The sequence below is a fragment of the Hakea prostrata genome, unplaced genomic scaffold (assembly GCF_041222555.1).
Source record: "Hakea prostrata isolate BN-2017 unplaced genomic scaffold, UWA_Hpros_2 contig_30, whole genome shotgun sequence".
In the NCBI taxonomy this organism is placed as follows: domain Eukaryota; kingdom Viridiplantae; phylum Streptophyta; class Magnoliopsida; order Proteales; family Proteaceae; genus Hakea; species Hakea prostrata.
The window spans coordinates 377,174-401,016 of NW_028291149.1; the positions used below are offsets into that span (position 1 = coordinate 377,174).

Consider the following 23,843-nt stretch of genomic DNA (forward strand, 5'->3'; position numbering starts at 1 on the left):
CATTAATGGCTTGAACCCATAAATCTTTATCTTTGGAACCCAAAGCTTCTTCATAAGAACTAGGTTCATCTAACCCAATATCAGAGACAGAAATATCACTCTCATGTGCAAAGTTGGCTACATACCTTCTAGGTGGCCTAACCACTCTCCTAACTCTATCCCTAGCCAATTGGTAACTACTCAGATCAGGAACTTCTTCCACCTCTCCAGTGGAAGTCTCAGGAGAGGGCAATGGCCCACTCTCAATCTCAGAAACTACAACCTCAGACTCTTTAGTACCAGAGCTAGGTTGAGGGGAAGTCAAGGGTACTTTAGGTATACTAGAATCAAGAGTCTGAGCAGGACTTAAGAAAACATCAGCCTGCCCTAAATCAAATTGAGTGAAGTCTGTCATTCTTTGATCAAGTGGATTCAAATTGGTATTGTCAATGGAAAGACAAGGGAACACACTCTCCCTAAAGAGAACATCCCTACTAACAAAGGTTTTCACACCAGGCACAGTTCTATCCCATAGCTTATATCCTTTCACCCCCTCAGGATACCCTAGAAAGATGCTCTTTTTACTCATGGGTTCTAATTTACCAATGCTCTGATGAGCAAAGGATTCACACCCAAATACCCTAAGGTAACTAAGACTGGGAGGTTTACCCCACCACATTTCCTCAGGGGTTTTAAACCCTAAGGTAACAGAGGGACTCCTATTGATTAGGTGAACAGCTGTTGTAAATGCCTTCACCCCCAAAACCCTTAGGTACCCCCGAACTGATGAGCATACATCTAGTCTTGTTTAAAATTGTCCTATTCATTCTTTCAGCAATACCATTTTGCTGAGGGGTGTATTTAACAGTCCTATGCCTTTGAATCCCTTTGTCATTACAAAATCCATTAAACATTTCATTAACAAATTCTAATCCATTGTCAGTCCTTAATGTTTTAACTTTCCTTTCACTCAAGTTTTCTACCAAAGCAACCCAATACTTGAACTTTTCAAAAGTTTCATCCTTGGTCTTCAATAAGAAGATCCACACTTTGTAGTCATCAACAAGGGATAAGAAATAAGAGTTTCTACCATAAGACAAGACTGAAGTAGGTCCCCACAAATCAGCATGTACATATTCTAATATATCCCCAGATAAGTGAGACCCAGCTCCAAAGCTTAACCGGTGTTGCTTACCTAAGACACATGACTCACAAAACTCTAAGTTATCAATGACATCCTTGCCAAACAGGCCTTGTTTACTTAGAGCTTGCATTCCTTTATTGCTTATGTGTCCTAGCCTAGCATGCCACACACTAGTGATATTTGACTCACTTGACAGACAACAAGTATTGGAGATATTATTTAGGAATGTACTACCATCAAAAACATACAAACCAGATCGAGAAATGCCCTTTAAACATACATGAGATCCCTTAGATACAAAAAGACTACCCCCAGAGATACAAGTTACAAACCCAGCACTGTCAAGGCTACTAATTGAAATCAAGTTTCTCTTTAAGTCAGGTATGTATCTAACATCATGTAAGGTGAAAACAGATTTATTGTGATTCAATAATTCAACAGAACCAATACCAACTACATCACATAAATCATCATTTCCCATCATAACTTTGGCATTATTCAACTAAGACAAGTGTGTAAACCAGTGTATGTGTGGACACATGTGATATGTACAACCTGAATCTAAAATCCATCCTTCTTGCCTACTAACCTCGGAAATGGTAAGCACCTCACTGATGTCTTCATAGACATTGGCTTGACCATTCTTGGGTCCAGGCATATCAGAATGGGAAGTCTCCAATTCCTTCATTTTTCTCTTATATGCAAAACAGTTTTTCTTAAAGTGTCCTACTTTCTTGCAAAAGAAGCATCTCTTGAGGTTTGTATCAGACTTGTTGTTCCCATTATTATTCTTATTGTTAGTCTCATGGCTTTCAATTACTTTTCCCTTTCCTTTTGGTCTCCCTTGTTTGTAAGAGCCCTTGCCCTTTACAAACAGGTTTTCCCCACTGCCCTTAGTCTTACCAGAAGCCAATAGTTCAGACTCCCTATTCTTTAAGGCATCAATCAGTTGTTCTAGGGAAATGTTTTGACATGCATACTTGATTGAGTTCTTAACAACAAGATAATCATTATGTAATGAATTCAATAGGATAATAGACAAGTCCTGATTTTCCAATTTAGTCTTTTCCCCTGTATTGGCTAAGTCTTGAATCAGCTTCTTAAATATATCTAGGTTCTTGTCAAGGGTGATTGTAGGGTCCATCTTAAACCCATACAACCTCTCCTTCAAATAAATTTTGTTACCTAGATTCTTTTTCTGGTATATCTGCTCAAGCTTATTCCAAACTTTAATAGGAGTGTTGTCTTCATCATCGAGACACCTGATAACCCCATCAGTGATGTTCCAGAGCATGCAACCAATTGCATTCTCCATCACTTCAGTCCTCAAGACTGGATCAATACTTTCAAAGAAAGCATCTGGGTCATCTATTGATCTTAGGAGCTTCTGCTGAGCCATTAAAGCTCGAACCTTCCTCTTCCAAATCCCAAAGTCCCCTGTGCCATCAAACTTCTCAATATCTACCCTGGAACCCCCCATAGGAGTATCCAAACTTAGGTAGCTAGGGTCCCCCCTAGTCCTACAGCTCTACTAGAGCCTGTGGTAATAACACTAACCACACTGGGAGGAGTATCCTCCCCTGGTAGACAGAAACCCTTACTAGGCTCCACTTTGAACTTGGTACAAGACACTAATCAGTATACAAGAATCCTATTCACAATACTGATTAACCAATTCTGAAAAATAAAAGATTATTCTAACAAAGAGTTAAATAATCAATATTAATTAATCACAAAAACATAATCTCAATTAATACAAGTTACAACAGCCTAATAATCAGATGTTAACACCACAGATCAATACATACCAAGTATTAGATCAATATTAACAAGGAAAGTTAGACAGCAGATAGTATAATCAGAGATGCAAAATTAAATGAGATTAATTAAACCCTAATCATATCAGAATTATTTACCTATACTCAAATTGTCACCCAACAGGTTATAAACATCTTAACAGAGTATACCACATTATATGAAACACCTTTAACAGAGGTTTTATAGGACCGAATCATAGTCATAACACATTCATATCATATGAAATGAAAACAATTTCATAAGATTAACAATTATGACAAAAATTGAATAGAAACTATAAGAACCGAATTGTTATTCATATATCAGAGGTATAAGCAGCGAAAGAATATAAAGAATTTAAGAATGTAACCTGAGACAACCTTAAACCGTATAAGCAACCTTCAAATTTAGGGTTTAAATGATTCAACAATACCTAAATGAAGCAGGGAACATGACTGAGATGGCTCTGATGCCAATCTGTGATCGTGTTATCAAAATCTCATGCCCTAATATCTTGTGGACCGAACATACAAGGGTATTCAAGACAACAGAGAAGAAGAAGACATGATTACGGAGTTCGGCATAGCCTACTCTCCGGGATTCAGGTATGAATCCAATTCACTAAGTATTTGGGAATTTACAAATCTAGAAGAAGAAAGAAAGGAATACGAAACACCTGATATAGGCAACCTCAAGTCTCCAAAATACCATCGAGTGTTCGCCTCACTCCAACGATCAAAAGCCCTATGTTTCCTCCTTCAAGCACCAGGGATAACCATAGCTACAAGCACTCGAACACGTCGGCCATGAACGAAGCTTCAAGAGAGCTCCAAGAAGAACCCGTAGAACAGAGAGAGAAATCTTAGAAAGTGAAAAACGATTTTGCACACAATACCCCAAAACAACCCAAAAACAAAAAAAAAAAAAGGAGGAAGGAAAAAAAAAGCCCCCGCGAGGGGGGCAAAAAAAAAAAAAAAAAAAAAAAAAAAAAAACAAAAAAAAAAAAAAAAAAAGAAGGAGAAGGGGGGGGGGGGGGGGGGGGGGGGAGGGAAAAAAAAAAAAAAAAACCCAAAATATAAGATTTTTTTTTTTGGTTGATAGAAAAATAGGAAATTACAAGGAACATTTACACAGTTCTGGGAGGTACTACCTCCCACATAGACATGAGGTTGGTAGATAAGATTCAAAATATTTTTTTTTGTTTTACAATGAAGGGTTAGAGGTAATGTTATTCCTTATTTAGATACCAAAATAGCCAATGGGTAACCTATGGAAAGTCTTATTTGAATGCCTAACAAAACAACACTTAAGGGAAAAGACATGGTCTCGAGGTACCTTATGGAGATACCCCTTTGTAAGTGTCTCTTCCTCTTCTATATAAAGGGAAAAGTTGATCCCTAATGACTCTTAATAGTTTAACACCAATATTAGTCTCTTGGTTTTCTACCAAAGTGTGTGAGTTTTGTTGACGAGTTTGTGAATACTACCTTCGGATGTTCTTTGCAAGTAGATTCTTTTGGAGTGCATGTCATTGGGACTAAAGAGTTGTTGTATCTTGGAGGTGAGGATGCCAAGTTCAAACCCAGTTCGCACTTTAAGGGGACATTCAAATATCTTAAGGAAAAATATTATTGTGTACGTCTCAACTCACCCAGTTCAAATTGTTGTTGCTATTATTATATTGTTTCTTTTCCGGAACATGGATGCATAGTAGTGTTCTCGATTTCCTACGAAAGACGAGTTTCGCCAAACCAGATAAGTTTTATTTCATCAATTCTATAGTCTTATACTTGTTGCCCACATCTTTTTTTCTTTTTTTTCTTTTTCTTTTTTTTTCCAACAGATTATCAGCCCTTTTAGAGAAAAAAAAATGTTTAATACTTTACTATAAGCAGATAAGATCTGATTTTCAATTTTTCGGTTTTCAACTCTGATTTGCAGCCCTTTTAAGAGAAAAAAAATATATTTAATACTTTTCTCTAACTAGATAAATTTTATTCGGATATTATATGATCTAACAAGCAAATCCAAATCTAGTTGCTTAACGGCAGATACATATATTTATCGGTAAGAAAATTATAGATTCGAAACCCTTAAACAAAAATGAATTCAGAGACGGATTTCAACAATCCATTTACAGGTCTAGGTAACCCTATCACTTCCCTTCTTTATGTCTAATGTCAATGATACATTCTTCCTAAGTTAAATATGTAGCCATAAATTATGGAACTACCCTTTTTCATTTAAAAATCGAAAGGTGGATGAACACCTTTAACCACATGTGAAACCCTTCCCAAAACCCTAAAAATTAGGGTTAGGCACTACTTAAAAAAATCAGTGGGAGACTCAAAAAATAGGTGCTAATGTGGGCGAGGAGTTGACACCGCTTTATTTATACCCATTTAGTCTTCTCTATGGCAAGGTAGCAGTTGCATACTTCACTATGAGTGAGAACAACTACATAATATCTACCAGAGCAAAGAAATGAAACAACTAAATTACAAATGCTTTGTTACTTTTGCAAGTTCTAGTGAATTGCTAACTATTCTTTGAGAAGTGGGGAGGGTGGGTCAATATGAAAACCACACCCCTAACTAGGGAATATCAGAGTAACCAATTATTGGAAGCGTATAAGAAGTGACGTATACAACAAGGCTGCATTGCAAACAAGTTCCAAGTCAATTTATGTAAGGGAAGAGTGGGATTTGGAACCTAAGCCCTTCACATGAAATGAAGTCCATCGAGTGCAAAAAGCAGTGCGAAAAGAATCATATCAAAGGAGTTATGAACAAAACAGTGTATAAAGGTTGTAAACAATTGGGAGGAAGCCATGGTTGATCGAATCAACTGACTCCCTCTACTGTATGACAAGCCGACCTCCACCCATGGTTAATAAGTTAAGATATAGATAGAGGGACCTGGAATACCCTAATTACACTCTAAGGACTGTCCTAAACCCTACCTTATCCTTTATTCTAAATTAGGACATCCTACAACGGAAGTGGGAGAGAAGAAGAAAGCAAGGAGATTAAGGAAACATCACCAAGAATTATTGGAATTCAGCAAACCACATTAGGTTCAGGTAGTCCTCACTCTTCTCTGTCATCCTATATCATTTTTGTATTCTCTAGAGAGTCCTGCTAATGAACCCAATGGATTGAGCTCAGAAATGGGGAAACCTGTGGGATTTTTATTGAATGAGGTTAGCTAAGTGAATCCCCCACCAAAGTGAGCCTAACACCATAGAGATATTATAGAAATGGTAAACCTGGACCTCACCCCCAATCTTAGCTACAAATGCATTGGAAATCATGAATGGGATATGCAAGATCATAACCCAACACAATTGAAGTTATAAAATAAGTTTAGAAAGTGGAAATGATGTTGTTTGGATTGGGGAAGACACCAATTGAACCCAAGGAAGAAGATCCCCATTTTCCAAGTTGAATATAGAGAACAACCAATGCCAATCGATCTAGGGCGTCCATCCACCACCCCTACTAGTTGATCGACCAGCTTGTGTAAACATGGAATCCTTGAGAGTTAGGTTTTGAGGAAAATGCCAACACATGCACTAACGCTTGTACAAAATGTCTCGGGGTTGGAACTCTAGATCAAGGAGGCTACAGAAAGAATTTCACCTTGAACACCTTCATCACCAAGGTGAGGGGATGTGTGCTAGAATTCTAGGACTTTTGCTCAACCCATTTCCATGTTGGAACTCTATTTTGATCTATTATGTTGTGATGACTTTATTACTATGATGACATGCATAGATGCGGGATTATAAGAAATAACATGATACTATGGGGTGGACAAGGTCAAGTTAATAACAATTGTATTCTTATGTCTAAATTCAACATTTTGAGCATGTTCCTGATATAAGCACCTAGAAATGGATATGGAATGATGATGAGCATGTGAGTTATGATATAAAGAGAAAACATGTGAATGTAATTATGAGATTGGGTGTGTATACGAACTTGAGCCTATAAAGTCAATATTCCAACACATATCTTGTGCATTGCATTATACTAGAATGCATGGTTAGGGATAATATGACATGCTACTACCCTTCCAACAGGGGTGATGGTGTTGGATAACCCATGGTGGGGATTTTATTTGTATTCTTACATTGTTTATGTTGAGGTGTGAGGTGCCAAAAGAAATTGAGTGAGAGATGATAATAGAAATGAGGGGTAAGGGTAAGAATAGTATTACTAGTGGTTTTCTCAAAGTGACCGTTGGATCCATGGGGGGTAACCAGTGGCCTTAGTAAGATCATTAGGGTGCTAACTCAAAGTGATGGCCGAATCCATAAGGGTTACTGTCCCATACTTTCCAATGTAGTATAACAAGTAGGAGACCACTACATGGCTAGGGATTTCTCCATGTCACAACCCTTCCCGACCAAAGTAATAGAGAAGTGGATAACCTGTGGTGTTGAGAGGCTTTTGACATATGGTGGGCATTTACTCTATTGCTATGGGTTCCAAAACAACAGCCAAATCCAGGAGGGGCATATGGCAGTTAGCTCGGCATGGTTAAGCAGTGGGAGGTAGCCCCAAAGCTATAGTCAAATCCATGAAGAGTTGGTTCCCAACAGTATATAAATGACAATAGGTAGAGGACCAACATATATAATTTTGACATGTTATTGGTGGCATGTAGGATAATATTTAACCATGCATGTATTTGATTCATTTGTGTGTTCGGTGAACTCATCCCTTAGAATTCTCTCTTTTGGATGGTGATATAGGTGTAGAACCGTAGGGGAGATGGGGCCTAGCGCTAGGGATACTACATATTTGTCTTGGGTGACGTGCCCACCGAATTGCCAACTACACATGGCTGGGCCTATCTTACTAGGTCAATTCTCGCATTAGACACGTTCAACTTCATAGGTGATCCAGGCGAGCTGGACGATACAAGAATCCTAATCAATCAAGTTACAGTATAAATATCCCCACCTAACTCAGTTAATAGTAATGCTCATTTACTCCCCCAATGCTCTTTAGCTATTTAGTTGAAATGTTTAAAACCTCATCCTCAAGGTGGTGTTGTAATTGAATTTGACTTGACTGTCGGAGGTGGCTACCTGACTATCCTGATCGACCTACTCTCACTTTTGTTTGTGTGAATAGGTTCTTGCCAAACTAGCTAGGGTTTAATCATGGTTCACTCAGAAAGTCAGATTCAATGCTGCACATTAATTGCATAGCATTGAGCTGCAAATGGTGAATATTCAAAGTGGTGGTCAAAATTCGATCTTGATCACTTGTTTTTCTTTTTTCTTGTTTCTTTTTACTCTTTGGACTACGTCAACTTTAACCCCCCCCCCCCCAAAAAAAAAAAAAAGAAAAGAAGAAGAGAAGCAAAAATGAATCCCAAAAACTCAGTGTTGTGCACTAATTGTGCAACACTGAAGTCGAGCCCCAAATTTGGCGGCAACAATATGACTCCCTATTGAGTTCGAGAAATAAAATAAAATCATATTTTATCTCCAACAACAAAGGAGTGCACGTCCCATCAATGAAGACATTGCTTTATAATCATTTTTCTTTTCTTATGTTTGAAGTTAATACTTTAATGAGTCGACTTCTGAAACACCAGGCGTTGTCGATAACGTGTTTGAGAGTTTGGAGTTTGGACTAATTTCAACCCATTATTTTTAAACTTGTTTTGAGCTATGTATGAGTTGGACACGTTTATATGAATATTAAGGCTTACCTTTTAGGCAAAAGAAAAATGAGCAACCTGGCTTTTTCATTTTTTCAAATATACATTTTGTGCCCTCAAATCTTTAAGAATCACTATGGATATTTGATATCTTCCCAGTCTCTGACTGGTTCCTTGTGTTCCTTCTAATATTTAAATGTGAAAATCGTGGGCATGCAAACATCGTGAAAGCATGTCTATCTTTTTGCTTCTACCATGAATAAAATGATGACTTGGAACCATTGTCGACTGAGCAATTCTCCAGCTCTTCGAACTCTTACTTTTTTATGGGTTTTGGTGGGTTTCGGTGGCTCCTGCAACTCTGGAATTCCTTATCCGTTGAGAAACAAAAAGAACAACAAAAAACCCATTTCAGATATTGAATTGCAATTGCTTAGGAACTCGAATCAGATTTGGGTTCTGAGTTGCAATTGCTGATAAACCCATTTCAGATATTGAGTTTGCAATTGCTGGCAAACCCCATTTCAGATACCGATTAGCAGATTCTGTCTGTGGTGGGTTTCCAAGTCTGAGTTGTTCTTACAGTTTTGGGTATTTTAATGGAGACTAGTGAATCAAATGGAACTTTTAATTTCAGTGTAGGTAGTTTGGGAAATGCTAACTATTTTAGTACAGGTAGTCCTAACTATTTCAGTACAGGTAGTTTGGGGAATGCTAATTATTTTAGTCTAGGTAGTTTGGGAAATCCGAACTTCAGTGTAGGTAGTTTGGCAAATACAAGTTTTCGTTTAGGTAGCTTGGGAACTCCAAGTTTTCGTGGTAGTAGTTTTCGAGCTGGTAGCTTCCGCATTGATAGTTCTTCATTATATAGAAGCTCTTGCAGTGGTGCGAGTGATGTCTTTTCCAGAACTTCTGTATCTCGAGAAGGGGGTCTCAGTGATGAAGAAGCTCTCACATGGGCAGCTATAGAAAGCCACCCTAATTACAACCGCATAAGGGAACATATACTGTCTCTTGCAGAGGATGAGTTCAATGAAATTGATCTTGAGAATCTTGGGATCACGGAGAGGAAGATTTTGTTGGACAGATCCATTGAAATTACAGAGGAGGAGCATGAGAAGTTCTTGTGGAAGCTCAAGAACCGCCTTGATCAGTAAGAAACTCCTGACTTTGATTTTTTTTTACTTCATTTATGGTTTTACTACTAAGTATTTATGTTTTTCTAAATTGAAATGTTTTTTCTTTTTATTGATTACTCAGAGTTGGAATTGATGTTCCAACCATCGAAGTTCGCTTTGAGCATGTAAGTGTAGAAGCAGAAGCTCATGTGGGAAGCAGAGCCTTGACAACAATTGTCAACTCTGTAACTAATGTGCTTGAGGTATTCAATTTATAAATCACCATATGAAATGTTGTATTCCCCATTGAATTGTGTCCTATCAGAAACAAATTGAAACTGACCATAAGAATTTATTGTCTGGTTTTAAGGGGATCTTGGGTTATCTACGTATTGTCCCAAGCAAAAAGGTGCCAATATCGATCCTTCATGATGTCAGTGGAATAATCAAACCTGGCAGGTAAGAACATTGAGAAGATCAAACTAGAGTTTAGTTTGTTTTGGATTTGGTTCCTTTCAAAACAGTGAGACTAAGGTTCTGTGGCTAATCTAAGTCATTGATTGATCTGAGCACTGCAGAATGACATTGCTTTTAGGACCTCCAGCGTCTGGGAAAACCACACTGATGTTGGCTTTGGCAGGAAAGCTTGATAAAGATCTAAAAGTAAGGAGGTTAAACAGATATAGATGTTCTTTATCAACTCTATTTGTTCTTCTTTTGCATTTTACCATTTATCTGAATATTGACACCTGAGCACCTACATCCTATTCAGTTCTCAGGTTCAATAAATTACAATGGACATGGAATGGATGAGTTTGTTCCACAGAGAACAGCAGCTTATATCAGTCAACTTGATCTCCACATAGGGGAACTAACAGTGAGAGAAACCTTTGCTTTTTCTGCAAGATGTCAAGGGGTAGCAAGTCGTTATGGTAAGTCCAACTCTAAAACTTGGCTAGTTTTAGATTGAAAGCGAACACTAACTTGAATTGTTTATTTCCAAATGCGGAACATCTGCATGCAGATATGTTGGCAGAGCTATCCGAAAGAGAAAAGGATGAGAAAATTGACCCAGATCCTGATCTTGATGCTTTCTTTAAGGTATGAAGTCCTTTTTAGTAATTAATAATTGGTTTTGACTACAGTTTATCTTGTTGAGGTTCAAGATAGACCAGTTATACAAAATTTAAGGCAAAAAAGAAAATGAAGACCTCTATGATTCATTTTGCAAATGAGTTCTTAACTGCAAGTTTCTCTCATTGATATTAGTGATTTTCTGGCCTTCTTATAGTCTAATTTGCACATTTTCATCCTAGTTTTTATGTAAGAAGAAATTTGGTTTTTTCATCTGCAGGCAGCTTCACAAAAAGGCCAGGAGGTCAGTGTAGCCACAGACTATATTCTAAAGGTATTGACATTGGAAATTTGTCTAAGGATAAGGAAGACATTAGGATATTTGGATAGAAGTCTCTTATTTATTTATTTATTTATTTGTTTCTCTTCTTGTTCCATATAAAACTTGCAGACTTTGGGACTTGAAAGTTGTGCTGATACAATGGTGGGAGATGAAATGCTGAGAGGTATCTCTGGTGGACAAAGAAAGCGTGTTACAACAGGTAGCATGACTTGGTTTTTGTGGAGAGGGGGTTTGATATTTTTCTTCCGTAATCATGCATTCTAATTTTATTGTAAGATTCTTGCAGGGGAGATGCTGGTTGGACCAACCAGGGCACTTTTCATGGATGAGATATCAACTGGTTTGGATAGTTCAACAACATTTCAGATTGTGAATTCAATTAAGCAATCAATTGCTATTCTAAGTGGGACAGCTCTTATCTCACTCCTCCAGCCAGCACCAGAAACTTACGAGCTCTTCGATGACATTATTCTCCTATCGGAAGGGCAGATTGTATATCAGGGCCCCCGTGAACATGTTCCAGAGTTTTTCGAGTCCATGGGTTTCAAATGTCCTGAAAGGAAAGGAATAGCTGACTTCTTGCAGGAGGTGAGTTTCCTTCCAATGCATTTTCTTTTGTCACTTTTGTTCCTTGAATCTCTAGGTTATACCAAAGGTTGGACTATATTTTAATTCATTTGACAGGTGACATCAAGGAAAGATCAAGAACAGTACTGGGCTTATAAAGATATACCTTACAAATTTATCCCTGTGAAGGAATTTGTCGAGGCTTTCCGATCATTCCACGTAGGGCAGAGGTTAACAGATGAACTTGCCACCCCATTTGATAAGCACAAGAGTCATCCTTCTGCCTTAACTACCAACAAATTTGGTGTCAGCAAGAAAGAAATTTTAAAAGCCTGTTTCTCAAGAGAGCTATTGCTGATGAAAAGAAATTCATTTGCCTATATTTTCAAACTCCTACAGGTTGGTAATGAAATTTTTTGAAAATTTGTTCTTTAAATTCAATTAGCACCACTGACTTAAGGATTCTTGTTTCCATTTCAGCTTACTATTGTGGCATCCTTTACAATGACACTCTTCTTGCGAACTGAGATGCACAAAGATTCAGTGGAGCATGGTGGAATTTTCATGGGTGCTTTGTTCTTTGTTGTCACCACAATGACTTATAATGGAATACAAGAGCTCTCTATGGCTGTCATTAAGCTTCCAGTGTTTTACAAGCAAAGAGACCTCCTATTCTATCCGTCTTGGGCATACTCGCTGCCCTCATGGATCCTAAAGATCCCAGTGACACTTGTTGAAGTTGCTATATGGGTGATCTTAACTTACTATGTCATAGGTTTTGATCCAGAAGTAGGAAGGTAAATCCATATGATGAGGGTTTTTTAGAGCCTTTTGCAGAAGTCTGGCTGTCCTCTGTGGTGGCAATTGTTGTCCTGGCAATAACTAGGAGAATTTTCCTATTGCAGGTTTTTCAAACAGTATCTTCTACTTGTATGTATTGGTCAAATGGCATCCGCATTATTTCGACTCATTTCTTCATTAGGAAGGGACATGGTGGTTTCGAGCACATTTGGTTCCTTTGTATTAATTGTATTCGTAATTCTAAGTGGTTTTACCTTGTCTAGAGGTACTTGTGCATTTATTTCTAGTTTGATTTCTACCCTTTCTGGATTTATTTCAATTTGACTGCTTTCACTTCTTTATTCTAGGTTCAACTTCATAATAGATTGATTATTTGTCACAGAAAATATACGGAAATGGTGGATATGGGGCTACTGGATCTCTCCCTTGATGTATGCACAAAATGCTATAGTAGCAAATGAATTCCTTGGGAGAAGTTGGAGCAGAGTAAGGGTCTTTTTGTTTTCTACTCTGATCATAACCTATCAAGAAGGTTAATGATTGGAACAAAGGTCATTGTTGAAGTCAAATGACATTGTTTGATTCTTCTTTCCATGTTTCAGCTTCTACCTGATGGAGAGACCCTAGGAGTGGCTGTCCTGAAATCTCGTGGGGTCTTCATCGAATCTTATTGGTATTGGATTGGAATAGTGGCATTGACTGCTTATATTTTCCTATTCAATGGCTTATTCACAGTTGCTCTTGCTTATCTCGACCGTGAGTATAATTCACTGATCAATTTAATGTTTGATGAGTACCTCAGTTTAGTTGTTAACTCATGCCTAATAATTTGATATTGCAGCAATTAGGAAACCTCAGCCAGTTCTATCAGAAGAGGCCTTGGAGGATAAACATGCCCACAGGATCAGAAAAATGATTGATTCATCATCCAGAGGAAAGATTTTTGCAGGTAAGTAGATAACCAGATCTGTTAGGCTGAAAGAATGTCCTCTTTGTTACTTCTCGTTTTTAAACCTGGTAGGCTACTCGGTCAAAACAACATAAATGTTCAATCAGGAGATGAAATTTTATCCAAGTCTCCATCTATGGTGAGTGAGAGCAATGAAGGCAACCGGAACAAGATGCAGGGATTGGTTCTTCCATTTCAACCTCTTTCCCTCACCTTTGACGATATCAGATACTCTGTTGACATGCCACAGGTACCATTTACATTTCAATCAGAGAAATTTTTTTCTCCATAGTTCTATCTAATGCACTAATGCTCACTGGTTAAACTGAACATCCAGGAAATGAAAGCACGAGGCTTTAAAGAGGACCGGCTGTTGCTTCTCAAGGGAGTGAGTGGAACTTTTAGGCCAGGAGTCCTTACGGCTCTAATGGGTGTTAGCGGTGCTGGTAAGACCACTTTGATGGATGTATTGTCTGGAAGGAAAACTGGGGGTTATGTAGAAGGAAGCATCAGGATATCTGGCTACCCAAAGAAACAAGAAACATTTGCTCGTGTATCTGGGTACTGTGAACAGAATGATATACATTCTCCTCACATAACAGTCTATGAATCCTTGCTCTATTCTGCTTGGCTTCGGTTAGCTCCTGAAATCAATTCTTCCACTAGAAAGGTATAAGGGCTAGAAATTTTAGTCATTTTCTTTTTGCTCCTTGTTGATCTGTTTTACTAATTGATAAATCAATTAATGATTGTAGATGTTCATTGAGGAGGTCATCGAGCTGGTAGAGCTGGAATCCTTGAGGGAAGCACTTGTTGGGCTTCCAGGAGTAAATGGTCTCTCAACAGAGCAGCGCAAGAGGTTGACCATCGCAGTTGAATTTGTTGCCAACCCTTCAATTATATTTATGGATGAGCCAACTTCTGGCCTGGATGCAAGGGCAGCAGCAATAGTGATGAGAGCAGTAAGAAAGATTGTGGACACTGGAAGAACTGTGGTTTGCACCATCCACCAGCCAAGCATTGACATATTTGAAGCATTCGACGAGGTTTGAAATCTTCATGGTCGATGTTCTCATAAGCTGTTTGTTTCTTTTTTGTGGTACTGACTTGATTCTTAAGCCTTTCGTACTCTACAACAGCTTTTATTATTGAAGCAAGGAGGAGAAGAAATATACGTAGGCCCATTAGGGACGCATTGTTGCAAATTGATCAATCACTTTGAGGCAAGTCAAACTACTGTGGGTAAATAAAATTTTTGGGAGGACTTCTAGCCTTGGTACATATGAATTCATCATACTTGTCTGTATTTCATGAAGGCGATCGAAGGAATCAGTAGGATAAAAGATGGATATAATCCCGCAACATGGATGTTGGAGGTGACAGCACCCACCCAAGAGGCAGCCTTTGGTGTAAGCTTCAATGAAATATACAGGAATTCAGAACTGTACAGGTAGTAAATTTTCTCCTTTAAGTTGCCAGGGTTGTAATTTGCAATTGTATCTCTTAACTATCTATAAATGAATCCTTCAGGAGGAACAAAGCAATGATCGAGGAACTGAGTAAACCTGACCCTGGTTCGAAAGACCTCTACTTCCCTACTCAGTACTCTCAATCTTTCTTCACGCAATGCCTGGCTTGTCTATGGAAACAGCATTGGTCCTATTGGAGGAATCCACAATACACTGGAGTGAGGCTGTTCTTCACAGCTTTCGTAGGTCTGTTGATTGGGACAATCTTTTGGAATCTTGGAACTAGAACGTAAGTCATCTTACAGTTGAGTCTGAAGTTATGCTCTTCTTTTATCTCTATCTAAAATACTAACTTAGATTCCAAATTTTTTGAATTGCAGGGGGAGGAAGCAAGATTTCTTTAATGCGATGGGTGCTATGTTTGGTGCTGTTACATTCCTTGGAATTCAAAATGCATGCTCAGTGCAACCACTTGTATTTGTTGAGCGGACTGTGTTTTATAGAGAGAGGGCAGCTGGGATGTATTCAGCTATGGCATATGCCTTTGCTCAAGTATTCCCTTTTCTTCTTATAAGATCAACATTACTTGTTTCATCATTGATTTGTTCCTCACAAAGTGGACTTTCTTGTGGTGCAGATTTTGATTGAAATTCCACATATCTTCGTACAGACTGTTATATATGGAATTATGGTGTATTCCATGATTGCATTCGAATGGACTACTGCTAAATTCATTTGGTATCTGTTCTTCATGTATTTCTCATTGTTGTATTACACCTTTTACGGTATGATGGCAGTGGCCATGACACCCAACCCACACATGGCTGCTATACTTTCCTCAGGATTTTATTCATTATGGTGCCTCTTCTCGGGAGTGATAATTCCAAGACCAGTAAGTTCCAAGGATTTCCCCCATTTTAGATGAAAACGATTATTGGAACTAAATTTTAAATATTTACTTATTTTTTGTTCATTACAGAGCATTCCTACCTGGTGGAGATGGTACTACTGGTCTTGTCCTGTTTCATGGACATTGTATGGCATTGTCGTGTCACAGTTTGGAGATGTACAGAATAAGCTTGAATCAGGAGAAACAGTAGTAGAATTTCTAAGGGATTATTTTGGATTCGGACATGACTTCTTAGGAGTCATTGAAGTCGTCATTGTTGGATTCAGGTGTTCTTTTTGCATTCATGTTTGCTTTCTCAATTAGAATATTCAACTACCATAGAAGATAAGATCTGCTGGATATTGACAACAACCAATGAGCTATTTACATGGAGAAAAATCTCAAGGTTACGAAGTTGAAAATTCTGAAACTAAGTAATGAATTTTTTATGGATCGAATTTTGTTGTTCAATCATTGTATCACATTGTATGTAGAGAGAAGCAGTTTCATTTATTTTTTGTGTGGTGTAAAACTTGATATTTTACAATAATAAATAGAGAAGTTCCATAGTATACCTCAGAAATCAGGACTTTCATTATTATAGCATCAAAGGACAAAGATTTCATTTCCTTGCAAAATTGTGAATGTATCTACAGGTATACTTTTTCTCTCTTGGTATGTAGTTTACTGTGATGCTGTGAAATTATATCTCTGTATACTCTCACCCATGTTGTTTCCAGCCATGTGTGTTGATACAATAATGTTGGTTCTCTCTCTAGGTCAATGTTGTATTGCTAAAAACTGTTGGTAAAGTGGATATGAATCGCTGGATTTCATTGTCAGAATAGAAGAACTACAAGTACTTATACATGTTAAATACAATACAAAGACTAGTCAACAGTCCAGCTGGCAATAGGTAATCCTAAGTGGTAGACCTTGCTAGCATCACACCCCCTCAAGCCTACGGGATCACAGACCATAAGCTTGCGTCTAAGTAGAATAAAGTGAGACCGAGGGAATCCCTTAGTCAATAAATCTACAAGCTGATCCAATGTACGAATATATCGAACTGTCAACTGATGTGAAGACACAAGATCATGAAAAAAAATAGAAATCCACCTCAGAATGCTTGGTGCGAGCATGAAATATGGATTGGCTATCATATAGGTGGCCCCTATGTTGTCACACCATATTAGTGGAGCAGCAAGTAGATAAACTGAAAGCTCACCAAGTAGAGAACGAATCCAAATAAGATTAGTAGCAACCGAGGCAATTGCCCGATATTCTAGCTCAGTAGAGGATTTAGACACAGTCCTTTGCTTACGAGATGACCAAGAAATAAGATGATTTCCTAAGTAAAAACAAAAATTTGTAGTTGAACATCGGTCATCGGGAAACCAGCCCAATCGGCATTAGAACAAGGTGACAAAATCATAGAAGACTGTTGTGAAAAGAACAACCCCATAGTGGCCATGTCTCTAACATAACAAAGTATGCATTTCACTGCACTCCAATGAATGTTAGTGGGAGAGTGCATAAACTGTGCCACTCAACTAATCGCCAAAACCAATGTTAGGTCTCGTGTTTGACAAATCTTGAAGAGCCCCAACTTCATGTCTATACTCAGTACCATCAACAAGTGCAGTCCCATCATGAAGAGACATAGGTACACTAGAGGCAATAGGAGAAGCTACTGACTTTGCATCAGGCATCCTAATCTGGGTAAGAAGATCAATAATGTATTTGTGCTATGACAAAAGTAAACCATCAAATGTCCTAGTCGCCTCAATACCAAGAAAGTAATGAAGAGGACCTAAGTCCTTGATGGCAAATGTTGTAGATAGAGTCTTCAAAAGAAAACTATTAGCATCAAAGCTATTACTTGTAACAAGGATGTCATCCATATATATAAGAACAAATATTCATCGAGTGATAGAAGAAAAGAGAGGAGTCAGTCTTGGATCCCAAAAATCCCTGAGTGAGTAAAAAAGATTTCAACTTAGAATACCAAGCAAGAGGCCGGAGCTTGTTTGAGGCCATAAAGAGACTTTCTAAGGCGTCAAACATGAGTTGCTTGAGCCAGGTCAACAAAACTACAGGGTTGCTCTATGAACACTATTTCAACTAGAACACCACGTAGAAAGGCGTTGGATACATTAAGCTGACAGATAGGCCAATCATTTAAAATAGTAAAGGTGTATCATGTATGCTTCACAATAGAACTAAATGTATCCCTGAAATCAAAGCCTAGTTGTTGATGATAACCTTTGGCAACTAAACGTGCGTTATACCTATAAATAGTCCCATCACCCTTCCTTTTGATTTGAAAAACCTGTTTGCTACCTATCACATTTTGTGAAGGATGAGAGGGCACCAACTCCCAAGTTCCATTGTGAACCAAGGCATTAAATTCTTCTTGCATTGCAATACACCAATGAGTAAAATTGAACCGCCTTACCAAGACAAGTTTGAATAGAGTTAGATTCACTTATTGTATGTCACACACTCACACCCCATCTAGCCGATATCAGATATACCCGAATACCCGTGGGGGCAATACACTACAGGATCTAGGTTCACAGCATAACACAATATAAAATAATCCAAAGAGCTAATGAATAAAAAGGTATCAATTCTAAAAATCATTGAGTCATCCGAAATGATAAACAAAGTTATAATCAAGGTTAAAGGAAAAATTAATGTCAAACAGCAGAAGTCTCGAATTTATCAAGAAAGGTTTAAGAGAATGTAGTTTAATCCTTTGATTTCCCAAAAGAGAGTTGTGCAATCCTAGTTAGGCTCTACCATGTCTCTAAAATAATCAAGCGGTAATCAAAATGACCCGCACCATCCTGGCAGTCCAAGCATGGACACTTGTCTCCCTAGGTCTTCACATCTTCTTCTGCTAGGACATCATATGGCTCGGTTGGTGACAAATACTCTGGAATGATTGACTTCTCATAACTTGTAAAAGAATCTAGAGAATATATATTTTTGAGGAATGAGTTCCACAGAACTCAATGAGGTCAACATAGTCATATATCATGCTTTCATCACATACATCAATAAACAACATATATCAATATAATGAAATAATGAATGAATATGCAAATATATTCTTAAGCACTAGCAAGTGAAGTCTCTATAGTAGACATGCATTAAGTCGTAACAACAACCTCCTCTAGGAAGTCTCGTCAATTTGATCCCTCACAGACTAGCTACCTCTGTTGGGATCCAGCAGTATAGGGGTATAATAATATCATACCATGGTTGGAGGATTAGGTCACTACTCTCTCACCACACAAAATTGGTATGAGTATTGGCACATGTTAGGCATAAGCCTAGCCCAATGCAAGGTTAACTACATTGCATACTACATTTGGTTCAAATACCTTTCCTCATGCCTAGTGCCCTGTTGGTATGCGTATCCTTCTCCAACTATGAATGTTATTCCTCACGGACTAGCTACCTTTGTCGGATTAACATTTTGTAACCCTATGCTCGTAAACATATGCTTTTCCGAACACTCTTGTCTCATCACGGGCCGACTCACCTCTATTGGACAACCACAAGCCCCAAACCCTCCACATATGCAATCTTATCATTGCATGATAATAGTGGGCATGCATCTCCTCACGAACTGGATACCTCTATTAGACGCCCACAAGACCCAGCCACTGCTATCGGGTCACTCGATTTCAATACCCATGCCGAAAGGATAGTAGCATGTGAAAAAATGTAATCTAGCCATGCATTTAGACACCCACATATAATACACATTATGAATAAATGAATGCAAAGGCACCAGGGGTAATAGGTGAACCCACAACCCCTATTTGATAAACAAGTAATGCATTATCACCCAATATCCTAACACATCGCAATCATTAACATCATTTAAATGAAAAAAAATAGAAAAAGTATAAAACATCAAATTACGTTGTATCCGTGCAAAGTCCTACGACAAGTTAGAGTAATAAGATAGTAATATAAATATAAACATAAACATAAACATCAAATTACCTTTTATTTGTGCAAAGTCCCATACAATTCATAAGACGATATTTGGCAGTTATAATAACAAGATATATAATAATCATATGAATACACAATACATAAAATGTTTTTCTCACAATATAAAAACAAGCTATGTAAAAATTAACTACACGACATATGAAAATGCATCTCTCACCTATAAATGACAATAGTAAACTCCAATGTCCAAGAATTCCCACAAATTGAGAGTGCAAAATATCCAAAATAACCCTAAAAGCATGAAGATTAAATTTAGATTTAAGTTGGAGTCAAGAATAAGCATCAAAAGAGCCAAAACACTTCACTAGAGCGAGAGCCGGTTGGATAGGGCCGATCACTCACCCGTCAACGGCCATTGGCTTCAAAGCGAAAAGGCCTCTTGTCATATTTCAAAACCCAAACTTTTGGGGACTTTTGGAGTGGTCTAGAAAACCCATTGTGGACACTCTTGTTAGGTCTTTAGATCGGATCCTACCTATTCTTTTTTTTTTTCCTTTTTTTTTTTTTGAATCCTCAACGTCATCAATGTCCTTAAAACACCTTCCAAATACCCCAATTAGTCTCTAGTACAAAAGCCCCAATTTGGTTCTCAAAGAGTTGCTCACGGACATTTCAGAGAGGATGAATTGGTCTAAAAATGAAGGAATAACATAATTCATCACTTATTGGGTTGGTAAACACAATGAGGAGTAAGAATACACATTCCATTCAACTCAAACTCACCAATCTCATCCATAAAGCCAACAATCCATCAAAATACCAATAAAAAACTTGAAAGAGGGGTTCTTAGAGCATTTTTACCTCAAGGCGTGATTATCCTTATGATTCGCACTTCGGCACCTCCAAGCGTATAAATACCTCTTCAAAATCCTTCTTCTTCTCCTCTCCCACAAACTCAGCCTCCAAACATACTAAAAATCTTGTTTATGAGGTTAAAGAGCAAAGATAGATTTTAAAAACAAATTTCTGAAATTACCCCTATTCTAGGCAAGGGGCAGTCGATTAAATCATGCAATCGGCCCCAATCAACTGCCCTCCTATCTCCTTCATGCAAATGCCGATTTTGATGGGCTTGAGAGGGTAGAAATCCCTAAATATTCCCTAATCAATGTATAATTTACCTTGACATTTGAGTCATCTAACATTACTTTTCATGCATGCCAAGATCTCATTTTTATGCCTTCTGGACTGATTTTCTCTTTCCTCTTGAGGTCCATTAGGGTGGTCGCTTCTTCTTCTTGTTCATCCGCCTCCACAAGTTCAATTTCGAACCCCCAAACTCTAACTCAAATGATTCAGAGTTGTTTTCTACTCCAAACTCCGGGTTCTGGGTCCAAGATATAAGTTCATCAATTTAGAATTTTTAGGATTTCACATTGTAGCACTAAAGTTAAGGTGAACTCTAAGGCTTCAACGACCCACTCCTATCGCTTGTAGTCATAGGAGGTTGGTTCAAATGAGGTACATCGGACCCCACCAAGGAAGATCTTGAAGTCCTAACATAAATATTCTGAGTGAGATTGTCATTGGGCTAATCACCAAGTGTCGTTGACTCATCCCTTATTGTAGGATTGACCGAGTCAAGTTGAGGCAAATGGGGCAAGGTATTATTATCACTAGGCCCACTATGTTATTTTCACCGGGCCCACTACTTTTATTTTCTTCAGGCCGCTACTATTATTATCACTAGGGCCATCATTAAGATAACAACTACCCATTTGCCCAAGAGTACCCACAAACAATTGCCCATTAAAATTAGGCCCAGTAGCAATGGGGTTGGGGAATATTTCATTAATGAGGACATTATTTTGCCCAGTATTACAAGTAGACAAAACAAGGTGTTGGGGAAGACAAAATCAAAACTTAATCCGATAACCAATATGAAACTAAAAACTCGAATCAAGATGAAGCAAAACCTTCATAGGGAAACAATCGTTCATCAAACTCTACATGCCGTGATATAATCGACTTCCCAGAGCTCGGCTCATAACAAATATAACCACTGGAAGAGGCCGGATACTAGGCCTTCGGTGGTGCTCCGTTGATGGGCCGAGTGCTTCGTTGGTAGTGCACTGGAGCTAATGCTTGCAAGGTCGCACTCGATAAAAAGTCCGAACATTGCGTAGCGGGGGGGTGCTACGTACGCCGCCCCTACGTATTCCCTCTATTTTGTTTACCGAAAAAAAAAAAAGAGGTCGGATAGCCCAAGAAAACACAAGGTTGAGAACATGGACGTAACTTGGATTCAAAATATGATCTCAACTACGGGAAGCAAAGACACCAAAACACACTCAAAGAACCATAATCAGGCTTGCAATTAGACAAAACTTCATAAGGAGACCGATTTCGATCCTAAAGCTGCACTTGGAATTCGATTAAGCAAATAAACTGCAGTGGTCACAACAGCTGTCCAAAACACCTGAGGAAGCTTAGCTTGAAATGGTAAAGCAAGACCCAACTCAACAACATGCCTATGCTTCCGTTCTGCAATACCATTCTGTTGTGCCGTATAGGGACAAGAAATTCTGTGACTAATTCCATTACCAGAGAGTAACTAAAAAAGAGACTTAAAACTCGTAACCTCCATCGTTTGAAGACAACAAATCAAAACACTAAGAGGCTTCACGGTGGGTAATTGTGCAGCTGAAACACCAAGTTGTTGGAGTATGAACCTTGTGCATGGAGGATCAAGGTGACCGAGAGTCTATGCTAATCAACAGAGAAGCAACAAGAGCCACGAGAAGGCTTACAACTAGAATCGTAACATCCCATACAAGAAACTAAACTATCCGGACGCCGGATGCATCCTTACTACAACATAGAGTAGTTACATCATTATTCAACAACGAACCAGAAGATTAAGAAACAAAAATGTAAAGACCATTAAAACTCCTTCCTTCGACCAAAGCTTTGTGAATCTACGAGATCCTTGACAATGAAATGATTAAGTAATACTGAAAATTAGTACCATTATCTTCATTGAACCTTGAAATTGAAAGAAGCTAGGTTATGTTGAACTTGAGGAACACATAGCACATTTCTTAGAAGAAATCGATGAGAAGAAACCATAACAGTTACATTTCCTGTGAGTAATGGAAAGAGGCAGAAATGGCCTACAAAAACATTATCGGACCCAGTATATAACTCATGAACTTCTAGATGGGCCAAATCTATAGTCAAATGGCTATTAGAGGCTTGAATAAAAAACCCAAGCAGAAAAACCAATCCATCGAAATACAATACAAAGACTAGTCAATAGTCCAGCTGACAATAGGTAATCCTAAATGGTAGACCTTCGTTGGCAAGGCTTATCACTGAGACAATTCTTTTGAGGATTCAACCTTGATATATCCTAGTAAAGCATTGCAACCCCATCAATGTGGTTTTTTTTTACTATTCTTTGAGATGGTGTTCCAAACTTTTCTAGTTTCTCCTCAAAGGAATCTGATTTTCCGAGAATGCCTCGGTAGGAGTGATTTGATTTTGATTGAAGAAGGTAAAAGAGCTAGGCTTTGTAGGGCCTAAAATGATTATCGGTGAGAAGGTGCAAAAGTCAACATATGTAACCTTGTTTACCTTGGAATTGAAGTTCTAGATGCCATAGGTAAGGAGTGATTTAGGTTTTGATTGAAGGAGGTAAAAGATCTAGAGGCTGCACGCTTTAATACCGATCATTATGAGGCTGTAAAGAGTGACATGGCTAACTCTGGTGTGTATTTTTAATATAACCATATTGGCCCTTTATTGGAAAGCGAGGATCACTACTTGAACCAGATCTGTATATTTTTATAATATTTTTTGTTCTATATCAGGCCATTGAAATAGGATGATTCAAATCATTAATGGCCTGGACTGATGCCAATACAAAATTAGTTGACGACAAATGTTATACCGATTCCTCAAGTAATAAATTGGACATAGCCAATCTAAGCAGTAAATCCCCTTTACTTTCCCCTTGACAAGCAATAACAATGTTGCATTTAATTTGATGTTAACCCC

General features: G+C 38.2%; 1 pseudogene; it reads left to right on the forward strand.

Annotated features, from left to right (window-relative positions):
* Positions 1-8,867: 8,867 nt before the first annotated feature.
* On the forward strand, positions 8,868-16,158 carry LOC148999173 (pleiotropic drug resistance protein 1-like; annotated as a pseudogene).
* The last annotated feature ends 7,685 nt before the right edge of the window (positions 16,159-23,843 follow it).